Source organism: Phaenicophaeus curvirostris, chromosome 8, assembly GCF_032191515.1.
Source record: "Phaenicophaeus curvirostris isolate KB17595 chromosome 8, BPBGC_Pcur_1.0, whole genome shotgun sequence".
In the NCBI taxonomy this organism is placed as follows: Eukaryota; Metazoa; Chordata; class Aves; order Cuculiformes; family Cuculidae; genus Phaenicophaeus; species Phaenicophaeus curvirostris.
In genome coordinates this window covers 18,132,066-18,140,683 of record NC_091399.1, presented here as the reverse complement: position 1 = coordinate 18,140,683, position 8,618 = coordinate 18,132,066, and positions in this window count along the sequence as shown.

Below are 8,618 nucleotides of genomic sequence, written 5' to 3'. Positions count from 1 at the left end.
TGAGCACCACTGCTGCCAACACCATTGCAGACAGTCCAGCCTGGCGAGCCACCAGCATGTTTTGAGCCATGACAGGTTGTCTTCTGGAAATTCCTGGTTGGTTCATGCCAAAAACCCACCCAAGTTTGAAAAATTTAGTTTGCTGTAGTGTGGGACGACTCTGTCTGCAAGCCAGGGTGACTTCATAGCCAGTGTGAGCACAGCAACGTTCATCACGTGCTTGGAGAGAAGTCCACAAGCCAAAGATGTGCTTTTGTGCAGTGAAACTATTTTCACTGAGCTTAAGTCAAGCAATGAAATATTCATAGGACACTAAAGCGGTGGGCTCACCGGCTGCCTTCTTATGGGAATTCGATAATACTGGAGACAGCCTTAATTCAATATTCAAAAAGCCTCTTTCCCTCTCTCGCTCTCCATCTCCTCCCTGTCTCTTTCTGGGTTCAGAGGTCCTTTCAGAAACCTCACTTTTATGCGCTGGATGCATTAGTGGAGAGAAAACAGAGGGATGGACGGCAGAGAGGAGAAATGGGGGGAGGAGGAGTGGGAGCGCAAGGATGGGGACAACACACATGGGGATTTCTGGTCCCCAAGCTGCTGAGTGATGCTTGGCTGGATGAGCTGAACCAGGTCTTCCTAAAGGCACATCTGCATGGCCTCTATGGGGCCAGACCCACACTCGTGCACAGATACGGCTTGTTGGGAGTCAGCTCTGGTCCAAGAGCTGTGTAACCGTGGTCGCACGGTCCTGTGCTCCCACTGACAGACCCACTGAGAAACACACTGCCTGGCTCCGTTGTGGTGTGATCTAAATGGGACCGAGGCCATGTTTGGTTCAGCGTCTGTCCTGAAAAATAAAAGCAGTGGAGATGGATACGTTGTCCATCAGCATGGGCTGGAAATCCAGAGAGCCAGGATCAGACACTCAGGAGGGGTAAAGCCCTGTGGCTGCACGCCTGCTGAGGACACGGATGCTGGCAGGGCTCTAATGAGACGTTTCGGTGCTTCTGTCTTGCTACAACTCCTGATCCCTGTCCTGGAAGAACAATGCTGACACCTCCCTCACTCTTTCAGAGAGAGTAAGGAGTAACCTGAGAGCCTCTTTCCAGAGGTCATGTTTTGGATGGAATTGCACCGAGCTAGCCCCAGAAGCCAATATGAGCGCAGCTACCCCATGCCAGGAGATGGGCACCGTTTCGTGGTGGAAGGGACCTTTCTGTCCATTGTGGGGAGGGATGACACTCAAGGATGCGAGCAAAGCTCCTCCAGCTGTTGAGAGGCCAGGGGACTGCTGGCTGCCCCTCCAAATACAAAAAATGGTGGGGGTCACCAAAGGACATGAGCAGCAGGAGGCAGCTTTCCATGGATGCCACAGGGGCAGGATTCTGTGTTCGCTGAAGTTGCATGTGATTCAGAAAAATTCAGGGAAGAAAGTCCCCCACAGCAACCCACTTGTCACCCACAGCTCTGGAAGTCAGTGCTTTATAGGTGTTGCAAAGGGGAGATTTAGAAAAGTTTTTCTCCCCCTCTGAGAATCCTTTCCCAGAGAGCATTTAAAATCAAATTATTTACTCCACAATGCACCGGTTATTTGGTTTCTTCTGGCATCTTCCCATCACGAATGCCCTCGAGCAGATCAGTTTTGACCTTCAGAAAACCTCTCTATTAGCGTTTGATCTTGTCAAGCTCTTTTTATAGCCTCTCTTAAAGCTAAGTGGAAGCCACGCTGGGGCATGTGAGCAGATGTCAGCTAGCATGGGCAAAGCACAGTCCCCATATAGGATGTTCCACAGTACCAATGATCCTACAAAGGATGCACAAAAAACGGGAGGGACGCACAAAAATTGGGTCCATGTTCATGTGCTGGGTGAGGCTGGGGAGCTCAGTGTGGCTCTGAGCTGCTCCCCACCTCCAGGGCCAGGTTGGAGCCCTTTGCAAGGAAACAAGATGCTCAGTCCTGCTGCAGGGAGGGTGGTTGAGTGTTTGGTAGGTCCCAGCACCCCAGCTTGGGGGCTGCATTGGTGCGTCCTGCAGAAGGAGACAGCAAGCAGGATGCCTACAAGTCCTTTCACACCTTCTGCATGAATCTAGTGTAATTATGGTTCTGGCCAAAGTCCAGCAGGGATCTGATGTGCTGCTTCCCCTTCCTGCACTTTCCATGGCAAAAAAAATAAAAGAGATTGATTTCTCTCTTTCTTATTCTAGCTTCTCCAGGCCTGATGCTGACCATGCAAACACAGGGAAGATACTCTTCCTCCCCTTCATAGATTCTGGTTCTAGCTGTACTTGGAACTACTCTATGTCATTAAGGCTTTCTGGCAAATCACCAGTCCCACAGATGACTGCTTTGGAACAGATTTTCCTGTGCATTTGGAGCCAGTGCAGACCTTCAGATGAGGTCTCAGGAAGCTCCTCTCACCTCTCTGCTGGTGCTCCAGGTGCATCCAAGCCATGTCACCTCATAACACTTCCAACCCCATCTACTAACAGCTTGGGGCCTCTCTCTCTCTCCCCCCTTGTTGTGTCTTCCACCCAGGCAGAACAGCTGGACCACATCTCCCAAGAGTCACAGGGACCTACTGCTTTTGGGGCTCCTAGCACTGCCTAGAGTCACCTGGCCCGCAAAGATGAGTGGAAGTACCCAAAGGAAGCTCCCCAAAACCACTGCCAAGTCACCATCAAACAGGAATTTGATGGTGTTGGAGACAAACTTTTCCCTGTCTGATGTTGTTTCTCAGATACAGCGTGGCAAACCGCCACCCTACAGTAGATACGGCTACAGCCTCGGGGAGCACGCAGGATGGAGAGGTGAGGCAGGTCTGTTATCCCATGGCAACCTGCTGCCAGAGGCAGGAATTCAGCTGTTGGACAAAGAGTCATTTTGTGATGAACAGAGATAATGAAGCTTGGTTTTCTCCAGATTTTGAACCTTATGCTTCGGCTCCCAGTTTTAGAGCTCCAAGCTAGTCCTTTTCTGTATCGGTGGGTTTGACTGTTTCGTGGCAACTCTTGGTGAACACCAGAATGTAACTGATGGACTTCACAGGCCGTATTGGGAGCTGAAAGCAGAGACGTGCACTGATGTTTCAGCTGGGAAAGCAGGCTATAAAACAGGTCTAAACAAGGTCACATGGGAGGTGTGTGGTGGAGCAGGAATGGGATACCTTGTCCACAGTAATGTCCCCCACACCTGGCATTGATCCATCTCTTCTCAAGGAGAGCCTGAAATACCTGAAGGTCCCCCTCTGCTCAAAGCACCTACTGCACTATGGCTCTTGGGCCAGTAGTGGGTGACAGACCAGCTCTGCCTCATGCAGCAACACTTGCTGGGTTGTCCCCAGCATCCCAGCTGCTTCCTTGAGGAACCCCCACACCAAGTGGAGCTACTCGCAGACCCATAAGGCTCCCAAGAACACCTCTGTGAGCAATAACATCACTGATGGATGTTGCCTGTCTGCATGAATTGCCTGCCAGTAGGTCACGAATTACTCATATATGTCTGTTATCCCAAATTATTCCCTGATTCACACAGTGGCTTACGCAGGAGCTCCTTGATTAGATTCCTCAATATCAAACACCCTGGCTTGTTGGCCTGACCTTCTCATCCACGTAAGCCTCCAGGCCATAAACCATTCTTATCCAAAAATCTTGACGTCATGTTTAATTTGATCTCCGTTGACGTCAACGGAGGTTAGTGAGGCTTGAGCACACGTTAGAAGTTAAGCTTTCCTGTACTAGGGCCTCTACACATTTCCCTGCACTGACTGATGACCTGAATTCAAGGATGCCTTTTCCCTGTCTCTGGCACACGCATAGTTCCTGGAATCAGTTCACCACCGACAATGATGAATCAATCACTTGCTTTCTGAACATGTTCCACAGAATTCCCTCAGCCTTCAACATTCTGGCAGGCTTTCACATCAGAAAGTAAGTTGGCTCAACAGTTCTTGGGATAGTGAGCACCTGGAATACTGTTCCTGCCTGGAACCAAATGGATTTCAAGGTTTGAAGTGAACTTTTGTGGGACGATGTTTGTCAGCAGTTCCCCAGCCTTGGTAAGAACCAGACTCCTCAAACTTGGGTTTGTGGACAGTGGGTGGTTGAGGAGAAGGAAGTGTGCATGAAGGTTGATGCAGAGATATTTGTCAGCCTAGGGCAGTCTAGCTAGCGGTTTTAAAGGTTCAACGGACCCCTGGGTACCTGAGCTCATCTGGGTTCCATGGAAAATCAAAATCCACTTCCACACATTATGATCCACAGTTCCCATATGAGGAAGGACAAAGCACCTTTAATGCAGTGGCAAGAGAGGAGCCAGCAGGGCATCTCAGGTCTCCTCTAAAGAAAGGCTGAGAGATTTGGGGTTGTTCAGCCTGAAAATAAAAGAGAAAAGACGGCTTTGGGGAGACCTTCAACATCTAAAGGGGGTTTATAAGAAATATTGAGACTTTCTACCACAACTTGTAGCAACAGGGCAAGCAGCAATAGCTTTAAACTAAAAGAAGGTAGACATAAGGAAGATACTTCTTACAAAGAGGGTGGTGAGACAGTGGAAGAAGTTACCTAGAGAAGCTGTGGATGCTCCACATTCAAGGTCAGGTTGGACAGGGCTTTGAGCAACCTGAACCACTGAAAGCTGTCCCAGCCCACGGCACAGGGGTTAGACTAGGTGATCTTTAAAGGTTTCTTTCAACCCAAACCATTCTCAGACCATGGTTTAGACTTTAGATGGATGCCTCTGCTTTCCTGAAGGTGCCCAGCTCCAAAGCCTGGTAGGGAAACCCAGAAGGGCAGGGGATACCCAGCACCTCTGGCAATCACGTCACACCAGCTTGAATGCTCAAATGGCACTGGGGAAGCTGAATTCTCAATACTGGGCCAGGTGTGGGTGTTTATATATTGGCATAACAGAAAGCATGTTTGCAAAGAGGAATGAGTCATTTTTGCTTATTGGTTTAACTGTTAAACACTGCCTCTCTCTCTGCAAACTATTCATGAAAAGATGACAACCTTCTCTAATTCAGTCATTAGTCCTAATTATTCACTCCATCTCTCCTATTAATAACATGCAGTCAGCAGACTGACAGTAAACAGCTCCATGCAATCACTTTGCTCAGTGAAGTTTGAAACGTGAGCGGTGCCAGGTATTTCTGCTCGGGCACAGATTGCACAGCGCATCGTTGCCTACCCACCGCGTGGCTACGAAGCCCTAGACCCACATTTCTGGTGTGAATGCCCCTGTTTGCAAAATGAACACATGCCAAAAAGCTGCTGGTTCCCAGACTCAAGGGCATTTGTTTGAATATCTGCGAATACAAAGAGGGAGTGAAGCAAATATCTTAAATAGCTCAATAAATCGGCAGCCTCAGCTTCACAGGAGGCAGCTTTCTTTAGGTTCACATATTAAGTGACAGTGTGAGAATTTGCCACCTGAACTGAAGAATGATTTACTGCAAGGGTACATGAAGAGTACCCACTATTTAATTAGCATGATGTTAATTAGCTGCATCACATTGTTTCCTTCCATCTGCACCATGATCTAAGCAGATTCAGGCTCCTGACCAGTGTGCGAAGCTCTTTCTTTCTTTCCCTGTCTTACCTGGACAAGGATTCTGGATATCACCAAACCATCAGCAAGTTACTTGTGGCTTAACAGGCATTTGAGGTTGTAGTCCTAAATTTCACCCTTAGCAAGGAATAGAAACAGGAATTTCCATGTAAATGTAAAGCCCCATTTCAGGCAAACCCGACAGCTCAGAAGCCTGCGATCACTCCCTGGGAGAGGTGGCTGCAGCATCAGCCCCAGACAAAAATCCCTGCTAGAGAAAACTTATTGACTACTGGTGAGGAGAGCTCCTGCCTTGGTTTTAAATTTGGTCAAGATGCAGAGATATTCAATTATCAGCCATCTAGGGAATGAAATGTGGCTTGGCTCCAAATATCCACTGGGCAAGGGAGAAGATGACAACCACTTAACCCTTCATTTACCCTTCAGCTCAACAGAAGGTGGACAGCAGGATGGCACTGAGTGATCCTACCTACACACATCTCCAAAGTTAAAGCTATTGCCTCAGTCCCCTGTGTGCAGAAAGGGCTTTTGCGCTGGTTGTGCCTAGGAGGGCAGGTGGGAAAAAAAAAATTCAGTTTTATGTGGTACCCAGGGGGAGGATGCTCTGTTCACAAGCCCCCTTTTGTAAAGGGACCCTATGTAGTACAAAGGGCTCTCTGTCCTCAGGGGAGACCCACGGCTGTAAAAACAAAGATAGACACCAGGAAAGCGTCTGGTTCATTATTCCTCTCTGAAAAGCTCTCCAGCATCAGGCTTTTTAAAGGAAGACTCTGGGCAATGAAGGGGGTGTGGATTAAGACTGAGATTCATTGGAAGAGGCAAAGGGGGGAGCTGGCAAGACATAAAATCCTCATCAAACGCTTTGGAAAGTGCAGAGGGTCTCAGGCTGGCAGCAGGGACCACATACCAGCATGTGGGGCTCCTGGGGGAGGTCATAGCTGAAGGAGTTTAAAGCAGTTTTCTTTGCTCCTCTAGGATGCATGTGAAGGACTTGAGGGGTACCGCTCATCTAGAGGTTACCTGATTGTCACTGGTTCTGCTAGGGCTGTGCATCCCTGCTTCCTGGTGGCTCTGGAGGCCAGCACGATGCCAGGTAAAAAGCAAGCAGTAGTTTGCACAACTTCTCCACATGCTGTTCAATCTCAGCCATAAACACAATTCCTGCCGGGGAAGGAGAGGATGGGGAAGGTTATACAGCACGTGGGATCCTAAAGCACAAACCTGCTGCTTTCTGGGAATTTCTTCTGTATTAAACTGACCCGTCTGGGAGCTCATCGCATCATCTTTGCCACCCACTACAGGCTGGGGTGTTCTTGTAAAGCCAGGTCTGCTCTCAGGGGAGAAAGGGAGCAGAGCCCCTCCTGGCAGCAGGCAGAGATGGGGAAGACGAGCCTGTCCGCTGCGAGAGGGACAGTAAACAGTCTCCCTTTTCCTTGTCATCACCTGGCAGCAGCAGCCCTGGCAGGGATGGAGCTGGGAAGCAGCAAATTGCAGGGTTTGCAGCATCTTCGCCCGGGCTGAGCTTGCCCTCTGATGGTAAGCGGTGGTAGTGAGAAGCAGCAGGTCTCTCCCAAACCCATCCTCTCCACTGGGGGTTTCCTCACCCCCAGCAGACCCCCTCGGGGCTAATAAAGTATTTTAGAGCGCTGCTGCCACGAAGGCATCCTCAGCTCCTGGGCTGAAGGCTGTTCCAGAGAGGGCAGCTCTCCAGGCAGCCACGAGAGCCCAAATTGTGGGGGGACAGGGGCTGGCAAGGGTGCTGCAGCAGCTCAAAGGGAGCACCCAGGCCACAAAATGCTCTTTTAAGCCCTAGTTTGAAGAAAAAAAAAAAAAGGAGCTAGGGAAGGTGAAGAAAAAAAAAAAACTTCCATCAGCCACCTTCCTAGCTTACCCAAATCCAGCTGAGAGATCCTTGTAGAGCAAACCCTCATGAGCTGCCATCCATGCAGCTTCGTGAAGAGCAAGCAGGCAGGGGAGGCAGCCAGGGTGCAGACACACCTGCAGCTGCCAACACCAGGGAGCAGAGAGCTGCCACACACAGGGGGACAAACCTGGAGCAGAACACTCAGCAGCAAGGGCGCAGCCTGAACGCAGCAGGGCTGGGGGCACAGAGTCCCTCAGCCCTCCCAGGCACAGCAAAGGAGTAAGGTCCATCCAAGGGGAACAAAAGGTGGATCAGGACTGGAGACTATCTGCTAGACCCAGCCAGAAGATTAAGAACAGGCACCACTGCACTACATCCCAAATGTAGTCCTGTTCAATGTCTTTATCAATGACCTGGATGAAGGCATCGAGTGCACCCTTAGCAAGTTTGCAGACGACACTAAGCTGGGTGGAAGTGTTGATCTGCTGGAGGGTAGGGAGGCTCTGCAAAGGGATCTGAACAGGCTGGACCGCTGGGCAGAGTCCAATGGCATGAGGTTTAACAAGGCGAAGGGCCGGGTCCTGCACTTGGGGCACAACAACCCTGTGCAGATACAGACTAGGAGAAGTCTGTCTAGAAAGCTGCCTGGAGGAGAAGGACCTGGGGGTGTTGGTTGACAGGGACTGAACATGAGGCAGCAGTGGCCCAGGTGGCCAAGAAGGCCAATGGCATCTTGGCTTGGATCAGAAACGGAGTGACCAGCAGGTCCAGGGAGGTTCTTCTCCCTCTGGACTCGGCACTGGTGAGACCGCTCCTCGAATACTGTGTTCAGTTCTGGCCCCTCACCACAAGAAGGATGTTGAGGCTCTGGAGCGAGTCCAGAGAAGAGCAACAAAGCTGGTGAGGGGGCTGGAGAACAGGCCTTATGAGGAGCATCTGAGAGAGCTGGGGGTGTTTAGCCTGGAGAAGAGGAGGCTGAGGGGAGACCTCATTGCTCTCTCCAACTACCTGAAAGGAGGTTGTAGAGAGGAGGGAGCTGGGCTCTTCTCCCCAGTGACAGGGGACAGGACGAGAGGGAATGGCCTCAAGCTCCACCAGGGGAGGTTTAGGCTGGACGTTAGGAAAGAATTTTTCCCAGAAAGGGTCATTGGGCACTGGCAGAGGCTGCCCAGGGAGGGGGTTGAGTCACCT